The sequence below is a fragment of the Aethalodelphis obliquidens genome, unplaced genomic scaffold, assembly GCF_003676395.1.
Source record: "Aethalodelphis obliquidens isolate GAN/ISIS:26980383/991018 unplaced genomic scaffold, ASM367639v1 scaffold54, whole genome shotgun sequence".
NCBI classification, from domain to species: domain Eukaryota; kingdom Metazoa; phylum Chordata; class Mammalia; order Artiodactyla; family Delphinidae; genus Aethalodelphis; species Aethalodelphis obliquidens.
Genome location: NW_020837998.1, coordinates 6894589 through 6902890, shown reverse-complemented (window position 1 = coordinate 6902890; position 8302 = coordinate 6894589). Strand labels below are relative to the sequence as shown.

The following is an 8302-nucleotide window of genomic DNA, read 5'->3' as shown; positions in this document are numbered from 1 at the left end:
CATGGCATTTGTTGCACTTTGATTCCATGTCAAATTCTAAAAAAGCCATGTCCTCTTTATTATTTTCATTTAAAAATTTGTTAGACAAGTACTAAGTATGGGAAACGCTGTGTGCTAAATGTATCTTATGATCATTCACAACACATATTAGCATAGCAAAAGTTTGTAGTAAAGAAATGTTTAAAAAATGATAATATAACGTAAAATATGTCAAACGTGAAGAATATTCATGACAGTGTAAACAAATAATATAATAAATTGTGTATTGTGAAAAAAAAGCCTCCAACTTGTTACACTACTGTCTTGCTTCTTTCTTTTACTATTATATCATAGTTTAATACATCTTCATAAACATAATTTTTAGAGCAATTTTTTCTAAATTACCAAGTTATTCATGTAACTTATCCTCAGTGTGAAATATTCCGAAGTCTATAGAGTAATGTAGGAAGGTCTTTCCTTATTGCTTTCTCTACCTGACCCTCTTTCCCAAATACCTCTTTCTTCTAAGAGGTAGCCATTGTTAAGTTTGGTGTGTATCCTTCCAAATCGTTCCCTATATACATACACAAACATATATGTGCAAATCAAACATCTATCTGTCTGTTTTCCCACCCACTCACCCACCTACCTACCCTTTATCCCTTTCTCTCTCTCTCTCTTTCACATGCACACATATGAACACATACAAATATCTGTATGTGTGTCTCTTCCACAAATGGGAACATTGTGTGCATAAGTGTTCTGCAACTTAGTTTTTCAGCTTAACAATTTTTTCTGTGTTAATACAAATAAACAGATCTACCTCACATTTTTTTTACTACTGCCACATATTTTGGCACCCTTTGGCCCAGCCAAATTGACACATAAAATTAACTGTCACATCTATTTATTCCTATGTGGCTTGCTTTTTTGTCTACTATTATGTATTTGCAATGCATCCACATTAACACATGTAGAGGTAGTTTATTTTCCTATTGAATTCAATTTTTTGAATATGTCACAATTTATAAATTTCACTGTTGATGAACATTTAGGTTGTCTTATGTATTTATTATTTGAGCAAAGCTATAGACATTTTTTACATGCCTCTTGATGTATATGTAAAAGAGTTTTTAAGGTATACCTCCAAGGGAAAATGCTGAGTTATAAGGTATGCATAGAACCAACTTACTATGTAATGCCTAATTTTACTTTTTCAAATAAGTGTTGATATCTGGTAGGGTACATCATTCCAACTTATTCTTCTTCTGAACTGTCTTGACTCTTCCTGATTCTTTGCTTTTCCACATATTTTCTGGATTTAGCATGTCAAGTGCCACAAAATCTCTCATTCTTTTCCTTTACAGCTTCTTTATAAGAAGTCCTTTCCTATATCAAGTTTATAAACATATCTTCATTTTCTTCTAATACTTTTTGTTTTTTATGTTTAAGCCTTTAACCCCATCAGGAAATTATTTTGTGTTTGGTTTAAGTTCAGGGTTGATTTTTAAAAAAATAGTTGTCCAACTGTCCCAAAACAGTTTATCAAATATACCCTAATTTCCCTGCTTATATGAATAAACCACTTTTATCAACCACTAAATTCCTATATAAAAATGGATCTATTTTCTATTGAACTATTTTTGTCTATTTTGTGCCAGAATCATAGTACCTTAATTACTAATACCTTTATTATGTTTTGATCTTTGGAAGGGTTTATTAGTTTCATGTGGCTATTGTAACATATTCCAACAAAATGGGTGGCTTCAAAACAGAAATTTATTCTCTCAGTTCTGGAGACCAGAAGTCCAAAATCAAGGTGTTGGCAGAGCCACATGGAACATTTTGTTGCCTGAATCTTCCATCTGCATCACTCCAATCTCTACTTCCATCTTCAAATGACCTTCTCCTCTTCTATCTCCGTAATCCCTCTCTGCTTCACTCTTATAAGTACACTTGTCTTTGGGCCTACCCAGTTAATCCAGAATAATCTTGTCTCACAGTCCTTAACTTAATTATATCTGCAAAGCCCCCCCCCTTTTTTTTTCAAATAAGGTAACTTTCACTGGTTCTGGGGATTAGCCTGTGGACATATCTTTTGGGAGGCTACCATTCAACCCACTACAAAGGACAAAAGTGCCCTCTTATTTTTAAAAAAAATTCCTTGTGTATTTTTTGTTAATTTTTTTCTCCTAGATAAATTTTAGAATAATCTGTGAAGTTAAAAGATTCACATTGACATTTGGTTGTAATGGGGTTTAATTTATAGAATAATTTTGGAGATTTGACTTCTTTTTCTTTTTTTTTTCAGAATTCAGGATTTTAGTGATGAATACAGTGATTCTCCTAATTCATTTCTTTCTCCCCTCTCTTATATTGCTCCTCTTAGAATTTTTCCCCACTGTGACCCCCAATTAGTATCTTTTTTTTAATGTCTTTATTGGAGTATAATTGCTTTACAATGGTGTGTTAGTTTCTGCTTTATAACAAAGTGAATCAGTTATACATATACATATGTCCCTATATCTCTTGACTTCTTTATAGTACTAAATCTTCCCATTCAGGAATGTGCAATATCCCTCCATTTCTCTGGAGTTATTTTTACTTGTTAGAAAAGTTCTATTGTTTTTTTCTTATACATCTTACACATTTATTTTTTTAATTGAATACTTATTCTTAAGATTATTTTACTAGTTATATTTAGATTTGTTGGTTTTGAGAATAGAGTCTGTTTTCCTGATATTATCAACTTGGTTATTGTTGGCATATAGGAAAGCTATTGACTTATTATATTTTTAAAATTTTATATAGTTTTAATTCCTGCTCAGTTTTTCAACTGATTTTCATGGATTTTCCTGGAAGATTATCATAATGTCTGCAAATAATCATAGTTTTGTGTCTTACTTTCCAATGTTTATACAGTATTACTTCCTTTTTCTTTTTGATTGAATTAGCCATGACCTCCTTTACAATGCTGAATATACTGAGCACAAGAAACATCATTGTATTGTTTGTGATATTACTGGGAATGCTTTTAATATATGATCATTGCTGTAGTATTGTTTTCGATTCCTTTAATCACATTTAGGAAGTTCATTTATTTTTCACTCATATTTTGTTGGTTGTTTGCTTGTTCTCTTTCATGTGGTTCTTTAAAATCAGGAATTAGTGTTGTATTTTATTAAATATTGTGGCACCAATTGATATGTTCATGCGAGTGTTTTGCTTTAACCTTCAAATTCATTTTCTTAGTTCTCTGTCTAGCTGTGACTGGCTGAGGCGGCGCGGCGGCATAGGGACGGTAGCCTTGCCCGATTGGTGTGTCCCTTTAATACAAGAAAATGGAAACTGAACAGCCAGAGGAAACCTTTCCCAACACCGAAACCAATGGCAAATTTGGTAAACGCCCTGCTGAAGATATGGAAGAGGAACAAGCTTTTAAAAGATCTAGAAACACAGATGAGATGGTTGAATTACACATTCTGCTTCAGAGCAAGAATGCTGGGTCAGTGATTGGAAAAGGCGGCAAGAATATTAAGGCTCTCCGTACAGACTACAATGCCAGTGTTTCAGTCCCAGACAGCAGTGGCCCCGAGCGCATATTGAGTATCAGTGCTGATATTGAAACAATTGGAGAAATTCTGAAGAAAATCATCCCTACCTTGGAAGAGGGCCTGCAGTTGCCATCACCCACTGCAACCAGCCAGCTCCGGCTCAGATCTGATGCTGTGGAATGCTTAAATTACCAACACTATAAAGGAAGCGACTTTGACTGCGAGTTGAGACTGTTGATTCATCAGAGTCTGGCAGGAGGAATTATTGGGGTCAAAGGTGCTAAAATCAAAGAACTTCGAGAGAACACTCAGACAACAATCAAGCTTTTCCAGGAATGTTGTCCTCAATCCACTGACAGAGTCGTTCTTATTGGAGGAAAACCTGATAGGACTGTAGAGTGCATAAAGATCATCCTTGATCTTATATCAGAGTCTCCCATTAAAGGACGTGCTCAACCTTATGATCCCAATTTTTACGATGAAACATGATTATGGTGGTTTTACAATGATGTTTGATGACCGCCATGGACGTCCTGTGGGATTTCCCATGCGGGGAAGAGGTGGTTTTGACAGAATGCCTCCTGGTCGGGGTGGGCGTCCCATGCCTCCATCCAGAAGAGATTATGATGATATGAGCCCTCGTCGAGGACCTCCTCCACCTCCTCCCGGACGAGGTGGCCGGGGTGGTAGCAGAGCTCGGAATCTTCCTCTTCCTCCACCACCACCTAGAGGGGGAGATCTAATGGCCTATGACAGAAGAGGAAGACCTGGAGACCGTTATGATGGCATGGTTGGTTTCAGTGCTGATGAAACCTGGGACTCTGCAATAGATACATGGAGCCCATCAGGGTGGCAGATGGCTTATGAACCACAGGGTGGCTCTGGATATGATTATTCCTATTCAGGGGGTCGTGGCTCATATGGTGATCTTGGTGGACCTATTATTACTACACAAGTAACTATTCCCAAAGATCTGGCTGGATCTATTATTGGCAAAGGTGGTCAGCGGATTAAACAAATCCATCATGAGTCAGGAGCGTCGATCAAAATTGATGAGCCTTTAGAAGGGTCCGAAGACCAGATCATTACCATTATAGGAACACAGGACCAGATACAAAATGCACAGTACTTGCTGCAGAACAGTGTGAAGCAGTATGCAGATGTTGAAGGATTCTAATGCAAGATATTTTTTCTTTTTTATAGTGTGAAGCAGTATTCTGGAAAGTTTTTCTAAGACTAGTGAAGAACTGAAGGAGTCCTGCATCATTTTTTTTTATTTGCTTCTGTTTAAAAAGCCAACATTCCTCTGCTTCATAGGTGTTCTGCATTTGAGGTGTAGTGAAATCTTTGCTGTTCACCAGATGTAATGTTTTAGTTCCTTACAAACAGGGGTGGGGGGTGGGGGAGGGTGTGCAAAAACTAACATTGAAATTTTGAAACAGCAGCAGAGTGAGTAAACTTTAATTTTTGTTCATTGTTGGTGGTTTTAAAAAAATCCCCCCATGTAATTATTGTGAACACTTTACTTTGTGATCACTGTAACATTTGGGGGGGGGGTGGGACAGGGAGGGAAAGTAACAATAGTCCATATGTCCCTGGCATCTATTCAGAGCAGTGTGCAGAATGTAATGCTCTTTTGTAAGAAACATTTTATGATTTTTTAAATAAATTTAGTGAACCTATTTTTGGTGGTCATTTTTTTTAAGACGGTCATTTTTCAAATGGCTGAATTCCCCCCAACCTGCCCCCAAACTAAACACTAAGTTTAATTTTCAGTCCTCTGTTGGATATAAATAAATGCATCTCGGACTTAGGCAAAGTATCTTGACACATTCAGTTCTGGTGATTTCTTAAGTGATTTGAAAGTCCATTGCTTGGGAGGAAATTCCACCACACATTCATGCTTATAATAAGCTGGGGATTTTTGTTTGTTTTTGCAAATGCTTGCCCCTACTTTGCAACGATTTTCTGTTTGTAATTGTGAAGAACCAAGGTGGGGAGCAATACAACAGATGGAGTAGTTGGTATAAGTATATACCAAAAGCCTAATGGCAGAAAGTTTTATTAATCAGAATAATACTTGGTTATGGAAGTGACTGATGCTAAATAAATTCTGATTATTTTTTATTAGATAATTTCTCACCTATAGACTTAAATTGTCAGCTTGGTAGCGTCTATTAGTTAAACTTTGTAAAATATATATATATATATATATTCTTGTTTTTCCATTGTATGCAAATTGAAAGAAAAAGATGTACCATCTCTCTGTTGTATGTTGGATTATGTAGGAAATGTTTGTGAACAATTCAAAAAAAGATGAAAAAAGTTCCTGTGGATGTTTTGTGTAGTATCTTGGCATTTGTATTGATAGTTAAAAGTTCATTCCAAAATAAAACTCCCAAAATGCTAGAAAAAAAAATTCATTTTCTTAATGTTGTACCACACTTGACATTCTATGATAAACTGATTTAATCATAATGTGTTACTCATTATATATTTTCAGTTTTGTCATCTGTGTTTCTAAATGAGGTTCAACTATTATTTTCTTTACTTCCACCCTCCTCCCTTCTGTTCTTTTTGTGTTCTGCTGACCAATTTGCCATTAGGGTGCACAAGCCTCATAAAATGAGTTAGGTAGCTTCCCATCTTTTCCTGTGTTTCATGTGAGTCTGCTGTTGCTTTGACAGGTAGATAGTTCATACTTTGATCACTTCTGTTATAGTTATTACAATATTCAGATTGCCTACTTCTTCGTGAATGACCTAATTTAAATTTCCCTGGAAAACAATTGATTTAATCTAAAATTTTAAATTAATTGGTATAGAAATATATATATATATATATATATATATATATATATTTACTCCTTAAACTTCTCCATATCTGCCATTATTAATTGTCTCTAATTCTCCTAGGGTACTGCCTTCTTGACTTTGTGTGTTCTCACTACATTTGGAGTTTCTCTTGCCTTCAAAATGCTCTTTCCTCCTCATGTTTTAAGCTGTTGATATTGTTCTTCTCCTGTTTCTCAGTAAAAATGCCATGCCATAAGCTCTTAACTTTTAGAAAGTTCTGTTTCTAGCACCTTGTAGTCCCCTCTCTTGTTTCCAGTGGTCTCAGGGATTTATTCTTTTTAAAAAATCTTTTTCTGGCACTTTAAAAAACTTGGAGCAATAAAAGAGATGAACTTGCATTTTGAATCTTACATGCAAATATCCAACCCCATCTGCTAAATGTCCCTAAATCTAGCTTCATTTTCTTTGGATTATTTGATAAACCACAAGACTGGATTTCTTAAGTATCCCAGATAACTGAGTTTACTATAGTTCCTTTAAAAAATAATATACAATTATACTTTGTTCTATGTAGAGAAGCTCAAATATTAGGCAAATAGAAGGGAAGGCTTATTGTAACTTGTGTTTGAAAGTGAGTGATAACTAGTAGGATTAAGGTGGTAAATGACTGAGATGTTTATACTTGGAAAGTTTATATTGAAAGAAAGGTTGGTTTTTAGACTAATACTGGCTGCCTTTGATTCTGGCTCTCAGATTTCAAACAAGACATGTTTTCTTCTTATGGCCTCTAGCAGCCTCTCAATGCTACCTGTGCCAAGTCCCATCACACCATAGTGCAATAATTAAAAAAAATAGTATATACTACTACAACATTTTATGTTCCCTCAGCACAGGGTCATCTTTGTGACTTGAAGGCTCCAGCACAGGGACTTGCATGCAATAAGTATTAGTTGCACTTAAATCTACTCTTTTGGATTTTTGTAACCCAGATACCAGCTGGGATCACTCTGCCCATTAAACCTAGGTAAGATAATCTCAAATCTCCTTTGCTCGTCTTGTGGAAAGTCTAATGCTCTTGCAAAGATTTCTGTAAATTCCTGGTGGCTTATATTTCTCCCAGCCAACTCTGACTCTGATTTCCAACTTCTGCTGAATTCTTACTCTCTATTTTATATCTTACTTTAATTTTATATGGTATTGGCTCCCCAAATGACACTCACATGAAATGATTCTGTGTTGTGGACTTTTATTAAAGATTCAGGGCTATTATTGAGAGGAGTTATACTATACTAAATATATAATTTGAAATCGAATATCATATTTCCATAGTTTTTGAGAAGCCCCTTGGCCATTTGTCTCAGTTCAGGTCTTGACCTTTCATCATTATTGTCTGGCCCTCTCTGTCTTTTTCTAGCTCCTTCACTTTTTCTCACTCCTCTGCTCTCCCCATCCCACCTCCAATTCTGTTAATGTATTGATACTATACAGAACAGTTTAAAAACCTCATTGTTGAGTGCTTCCAACAGTTATCCAGAGTTTTGTAATTATAGAGACTTGAGTGTATCATTTTTTATTCAGAGGTGATTAGGTTCTAGTGAATTATTGCTAACCAAATTCACATGAATCTGACACATCCAAAATGTCCATTTAAATATTTCTAATATGGAATATACCTTCTCAGTGATCTGAGAACATGCTCTGAATCTCAGGTAAGTTTCACTGGCTCCAAAAATTTAACTTAACTCAAACATTCCTCCCCATCAATGGAGTTCAAAGATAACTTTCTCTCTGGTGGCTTAATTAGATTTCAGTTTCTTTAAACTCATAACACATCTACAGATTAACCTTAATATCTAGTAACATATGCAATCAGACAAAAGATAATTTTCATTTGCGACAGTCACCATAGTACATTTATCACATTTATATTGTGTGTCACAGAGAAAGGCCCACTTATCTTGACCCTAGATTTTG

The 8302-nt window shown here is 35.3% G+C and overlaps 1 pseudogene; it reads left to right on the top strand.

Moving 5' to 3' along the window:
* Positions 1 to 3261: 3261 nt before the first annotated feature.
* LOC113609053 (heterogeneous nuclear ribonucleoprotein K pseudogene) lies at positions 3262 to 5020 on the top strand (annotated as a pseudogene).
* Positions 5021 to 8302: the final 3282 nt, after the last annotated feature.